This window comes from Oryctolagus cuniculus, chromosome 1, assembly GCF_964237555.1.
Source record: "Oryctolagus cuniculus chromosome 1, mOryCun1.1, whole genome shotgun sequence".
Lineage (NCBI taxonomy): Eukaryota > Metazoa > Chordata > Mammalia > Lagomorpha > Leporidae > Oryctolagus > Oryctolagus cuniculus.
Window position 1 is genome coordinate 44124694 of NC_091432.1, and position 7308 is coordinate 44132001.

Below are 7308 nucleotides of genomic sequence, written 5' to 3' on the forward strand. Positions count from 1 at the left end.
TCTTTCTTTCTTTCTTTCTTTCTTTCTTTCTTTCTTTCTTCCTTCCTTCCTTCCTTCCTTCCTTCCTTCCTTCCTTCCTTCCCTCCTTCCTTCCTTCCTTCCTTCCTTCCTTCCTTCCTCTTTCTTTCTTTCTTTCTTTCTTTCTTTCTTTCTTTCTTTCTTTCTTTTAAGATTTATGTATTTATTTGAAAGACAGAGTTACACAGAGAGAGGAGAGGCAGTGAGAGAGAGAGAGATCTTCCATCCGATGGTTGACTCCCCAATTGGCTGCAATGGGCTAGAAGTGCGCCAATCTAAAGCCAGGAACCAGGAGCTTCTTTCAGGTCTCCCATGCCGGTGCAGGGGCTCAAGGACTTGGGCCATCTTCTACTGCTTTCCAGGCCATAGCAGAAAGCTGGATTGGAAGTGGAGCAGCCGGAACTCAAACCAGTGCCCATATGGGATGCCGGCGCTTCAGGCCAGGGCATTAACCACCAGGGCCACAGTGTTGGCCCCATATCTTTATTTTTTTATCTGATTGTGGACACCTTGGTTTACTCTAAATTTGGGCTATTTTTTTTTTTTTGATAGGCAGAGTTAGAGACAGAGAGAGATCATCCTTTTCCATTGGTTCACCCCAAAAATGGCTGCTGTGGCTGGCGCGCTGCACCGATCCGAAGCCAGGAGCCAGGTGCTTCCTCCCGGTCTCCCATGCAGGTGCAGGGCTCAAGCACTTGGGCCATCCTCCACTGCACTCCCTGGCCACAGCAGAGAGCTGGCCTGGAAGAGGGGCAACTGGGACAGAATCCTTCGCCCCAACCGGGACTAGAACCCTGGGTGCCGGCGCCACAGGCGGAGGATTAGCCTATTGAGCCGCGGCGCTGGCCAAAATTTGGGCTATTTAAACAGTGCTGATATAAACATGGTGGTATAGATTTCACTTTGATACAACATTTTCATGTCTTTTGAGTATATATCCAGAAGAAGTATTGCTGGATCATATGGCAAGTCAATTTCTAGTTTTTTAAGAAATCCCCATACTGTTTTCATAATGGCTTACTAATTACATTCCCATGAACAGTGTATAAATATTTCCCTTTCTCCACATTCTTTTCAGTATTTGTTACTCTCTGTCTTTTGGATTTTAGCCATTCTGAGATGGTGAAGTGATATCTCATTGTGGTTTTGATTTGCATTTTCCTGATGGCTAGTGATGTTGAGCATTTACTCATATATTTGTTGGCCATTTGTATTTCTTCTTTTGAGAACTGTCTATTGAGGCCCTTTGTTCATTTCTTACCTGGATTTGTTGGTTTTTATTGAGTTTTTTAAGTTACTGATATATTCTGGATAGTAATTCTTCGTTGGATAGGTAGCTTGCAAATATTTTTCCTATTCTGTTGCATATTTCTTCACGGTATTGATCATTTCCTTTGCTGTACAGAAGCTTGTGAGTTTGATAAAACTCCATTTGTTCAGTTTTGCATTTGTTACCTGTTCATTGGGAGTCTTGTCCAAGAAGTCGTCCCCTACACCAATGTCTTGGAGTGTTTCCCCTACAGTTTCTTCCAGCAACATCATAGTCTTAGGTCTTAAATTTAAGTCAGTCTTTGATCCATGTTGAGTTAATTTTTGTATACGGTGACAGGTAGTATCTACTTCCATTCTTCTATACATATGTGTGTATGTATACAAACACCTGGTTTTCCCAGCACCATTTGTTGAAGAGATTATCCTTACTTCATTGTATGGTCTGAGCACTTTTGTCCAAATTCAGTTGGCTGCATGTATGTGGATTAATTTCTTGGCTCTGTGTTCTGTTCCATGGATCTATGTGTCAGTTTTTATGCTAGTACCATGTTATTTTAATTATTAGAGCTTGGTAGTATGCTTTGAAGTCAGGTATTTTGATAACTCCAAGTTTGATTTTTCTTGCTCATGATCATCTTGGTTACTCTGGGTTGTTTGTGATTCCATATGAATTTTAGGTTGTTTTTTTTATAATTCTGTAAAAATGTCATTAGTATTGTTGATAGGGATTGCATCGAATATATCTAGATTGCTTTAGGTAATATAGACATTTTGATGATACTGATTCTAAATGGAAGTTTTTCTAATTTGTAATTAAATTATAATGCATTAATAAATATCAGTACATAAAGACCTAAAAATCAAGTTTTTCCAGTAGTTAAATTTAAAAAAAATATTATGTTCACAAGCACACACACAAAAAACCTTTTCAAGTAACATAACCATACATAAGGAGATAAAAGCACTAACCAAGCAACTTTTTAAAAATATTTTAAACCAATGAACTTTTGTACTTGGGCATACATCTTTATTCTAAAGACAAGGAGATCTATAAACTGAACTTTAACTCTGCTTGATAGGAGTACATCTCTCAGTAGTAGGTATGTAGCAATTCTGAAAATAATTCCTGTGGATTGCCTGATTAAGTAAATGAGGAAAGACAGTGAATATGCCTGAAGCCAGGATTTTCACTTTTGGAGAAGGAAGATGAAACATGAAATATAGCAAGGTTAGAAATAAAAGAACTGGTAGAATTGGATTGGAATTCTCCAAGGTTTTCCAGTAAAAGAAAAAAGTATTAAATGATCCAGGGACATTTTGTGGTTCTACAAAGTAAGGAAATACTTATAGTAGAATAATGATAATAATAGTAATATTCAAAAGTACATTCAGGCTAGCCTGAAGGGACTCCTCATGTCCAACTCAGGAAGTAAAAAATCAAAATAAATAATGCTACCAATGGATCACAAGCCATTGACTATAAGAAGAAACCTTGTGCCTACACTACTAATAAACAAATGAATGAATAAATTGGGCAGAATAGAAAATTCACATTATTTTCTGAAGGATCTTTTATTTTTAAGAGATTTATTTATTTACTTGAAAGTCAGAGTTACACAGAGAGAGAAGGAGAGGCAGAGAGAGAGGTCTTTCTGCTTTCCCAGGCCATAGTAGAGAGCTGGATCAGAAGTGGAGCAGCCAGGTCTTGAACCAGCACCCGTGTGGATGGCTTTTCCCGATACACGACAGTGCCAGCCCCTGAAGGATCTTGTAACAGTTTAATACTACTGCTTGTAATAGGTTAGAGTGCCTGTTTTGCTATATATTTGACAATGGTGAATACCATAATTTTGTTTTTGTCCTTTAGTGCATTGTCGCTCCCCCTCTTCGTGGAGGAATGACACAGGACCCTGCGCTGTTCTTTTGTCTGCTCGGCCCTCCCCAGGTTTGCTGCTGGTTCTTCTCGGGTTGGCTACCGACCCTTCCACCTCCGTGGAAGGGCGGTTCCCCCTGGCCACTTTCCCCACTTCCGCAGGGGAGTGGCACACCGCCGGCCGGCTCTCTCGGGGGCTGCACAGGTGTTCCCTCAGATGTTCCCCTTAGATGTTCCTGGTGCATGCCGTCTCTCTCCTCCTTTATAGTCCTCCTCCGCCAATCCTAACTCGGCTGCCCACACGCCGAGTACGCTGCTCTCCTCCAATCAGGAGCAGGTCCTACAGTTTATTGGTTGAACTGGAGGCAGAACTGGAGGCAGCTGTGTAGAAGCTGTTTCTCCCTTCTCAGCGCCATATTGTGGGAGAGCAGATGCATAGAATAAGTCTTAATTCCAGTAACTCAGTCCAGTCCGGGTTGCTCCCCACAGTGCATTGCTTGATTACTATTATAAACTGAACATTTTTTATCCAAATATACAGGGTACTTCAAAAAGTTCACAGAAAAGTGGAATAGATAAGTAAGTTTGTTTTGATGCATAAATTTTTTAAATCTCTATACATAATTTTTTCATTGCACATTTTTCGTGAAAGTTTATTATGTATGTGTGTGTCTGTGTAATTTTTGTCATTGATAATTATGTTACTTCTGTGAAAGTATGTTTTGGTGGTGTTCTCACTTTCCTATTGCAATATTAAGAATTTTTCCTTGTGGTCAGAGCCGTGGCACACTAGGTTAATCCTCCAACTGCGGCACCGGCATCCCATATAGGTGCCGGTTCTAGTCCCGGTTGTTCCTCTTTTTTTCTTTTTTTTTAAAACTTTTATTTAATGAATATAAATTTCCAAAGTACAGAATATGGATTACAATGGCTTCCCTCCCATAACGTCCCTACAACCCGTAACCCTCCCCTTATCCACTCCCTCTCCCTTCCATTCACATCAAGATTCATTTTTGTTTCTCTTTATATGCAGAAGATCAGTTTAGCATACTTTAAGTAAAAATTTCAACAGTTTGCTCCCACACAGAAACATAAAGTGAAAAATACTGTTTGAGTACTAGTTATAGCATTAAATCTCAATGTACAGCACACTAAGGACAAAGATCCTACATGAGGAGTAAGTGCACAGTGACTCCTGGTGTTGACTTAACAAATTGACACTCTTGTTTATGGTGTCAGTAATCACCCTAGGCTCTTGTCATGAGCTGCCAAGGCTATGGAAGCCCCCTGAGTTCACTGACTCTGATCATATTTAGACAAGGCCATGGTCAAAGTGGAAGTTCTCTCCTCCCTTCAGAGAAAGGTACCTCCTTCTTTGATGACACATTCTTTCCACTGGGATCTCACTCGTGGAGATCTTTCATTTAGTTCCCCCCCCCCCAGAGTGTCTTGGCTTTCCATGCCTGAAATACTCTCATGGGCATTTCAGCCGGATCTGCATGCCTTAAGGGCTGATTCTGAGGCCAGAGTGCTGCCTAGGACATCTGCCATTCTATGGGTCTGCTGTGTATCTCACTTCCCATGTTGGATCATTCTCTCCCTTTTTGATTCTATCAGCTAGTATTTGCAGACACTATTCTTGTTTATGTGATCCCTTTGGTTCTTAGTCCTATCATTATGATCAATTGTGAACAGAAATTGATCACTTGGACTAGTGAGATGGCATTGGTACATGCCACCTCGATGAGATTGAATTGGAATCCCCTGGTATGTTTCTAACTCTACCGTTTGAGGTAAGTCAGCTTGAAACCCAGCCATCCAACTCCTTGGAATTTACCCAAAGGAAATTAAATTGGCAAACAAAAAAGCAGTCTGCACATTAATGTTTATTGCAGTTCAATTCACAATAGCTAAGACCTGGAACCAACCCAAATGCCCATCAATAGTAGACTGGATAAAGAAATTATGGGACATGTACTCTATAGAATACTATACAGCAGTCAAAAACAATGAAATCCAGTCATTTGCAACAAGATGGAGGAATTTGGAAAACATCATGCTGAGTGAATTAAGCCAGTCCCAAAGGGACAAATATCATATGTTCTCCCTGATTGGCAACAACTAACTGAGCACCAAAGGGGAAACTTCTTGAAGTGAAATGGACACTATGAGAAACAGTGACTTGATCAGCTCTTGTCCTGACAGTTGATGTACAATGTAATACTTTATCCATTTTAGTGTTTTTTTTTTTTTTGTTCTAGTACTACTGGTTGAACTCTGTAATTAACACACAATTATTCTTAGGTGTTTAAATTTTAACTGAAAAGTTATCCCTGTTAGGAATTTGGAAAACATTATGTTGAGTGAAATAAGCCAATCCCAAAGGGACAAATACCACTTGTTCTCCTTGATAGGTGACAGCTAACTGAGCACCAAAAAGGAAACCTGTTAAAATGAAATGAACACTATGAGAAACGGTGACTTGATCAGCCCTCACCCTGACTGTTGATGAACAGCTTAATATGTTATCCCTCTTAGTATTTTGTTTGTTTGTTTGTTCTACTTAATACTTTTGGTTGAATACTGTAATCAATACACAATTCTTCTTAAGTGCTGAAACTTAACTGAAAAGTGATCGCTGTTAAATATAAGATTGGGAATAAGAGAGGGAAGAGATGTGCAATTCGGGTTGTTCCTCTTTCAATCCAGCTCTCTGCTGTGGCCTGGGAAGGCAGTGGAGGATGTCCCAGGTGCTGGGGCCCCTGCACCCGCGTGGGAGACCAGGAAGAAGCTCCTGGCTCCCGGCTTCGGATTCGCGCAGCTCCGGCCATTGTGGCTATTTGGTGAATGAACCAATGGAAGGAACACCTTTCTCTCTGTCTCTCCCTCTCACTGTTTGTAATTTACCTGTCAAATAATTTTTTAAAAATCTTAAAAAAATAATTTTTCCTCACTGTTTTGAATGATATATATTATATATATGTCCAGAGATATAGATCTAAAACTAAAGATGGAAGCAGAATAAAGAGATAAGGATAGAGGAACTAGACATGAAAGGAGGGAAGTGGGGGAATGTGAGGTGATGGTACATACCCATATGATTTAGTATAGTGCAGATATCAGATCATTTTAAGATTCCTGAGCAAAAGAATTTTTTTTTTTGGCTGATTTCTGTCACATTCCCTTCATGGCAACATGTTACTGTAGATTACAATGAATATGTATTCTCTTATCCTGAAGAACCATATATATTCTATTTAGACAGAGACTCTTTCAAGTTCATACATACTTTATTATTTTAACTTTTCTTTCTTTGTTTTTTAAGATTTATTTATTTATTTGAACTTCAGAGTTACAGAGAGGCAGAGGCAGAGAGAGAGAGAGGGAGAGAGGGAGAGAGGTCTTCCATCCACTGGTTCACTCCCCAAATGGCCACAACAACCAGAGCTGGGCCAATCTGAAACCAGGAGCCAGGAGCTTCTTTAGGGTCTCCTCATGGCTGCAGGGGCCCAAGGACTTGTGCCATCTTCTACTGCTTTCCCAGACTATAGCAGAGAGCTGGATTAAATAGGAGCAGGTGGGACACGAACTGGCCCCCATATGGGATGCCAGCACTGCAGGTGCTAGCCCTATTTTAACTTTTATTTACTACTTGTATTATACAAGTAGTGTAATCTATTTACATAATATTTGAAACATTTGTGACTTTTTCTACAGTATTTACTGCCCTCTGGTGTTTGCAAAGTAAGGAGAATAATATATTTTGCTTCCACTTTATTTTCAGCTTATAGGATTTCTTGGCATAGATAAATTGCTATTATATTAAATATTAAATATATATTAAATATTTTCCAATCATTTCAGAAATAAAAAAATGAATTACAGCCCATTAGTTATTTTGGGAGAGTTCCACCATTGAAAAATCTTTTCAATTTCCATCTGGCAAATGAAGAATGAAAATTGCCTAGAAAACATACTTGCCAGGTGAGTCTTTTCCAAAGTCAGAAAATGAAATATTCATAGTTATCCTGGGAAGTCCATTTCTTGAAAATGTAGCAAATATTGTGAGAGTTATAGCAGGCAAAAGGAAACAGAGCAAGAATGAGACAGGAGAAGAAGGCAGGGGATGTTGCTGTGCTTGAGGG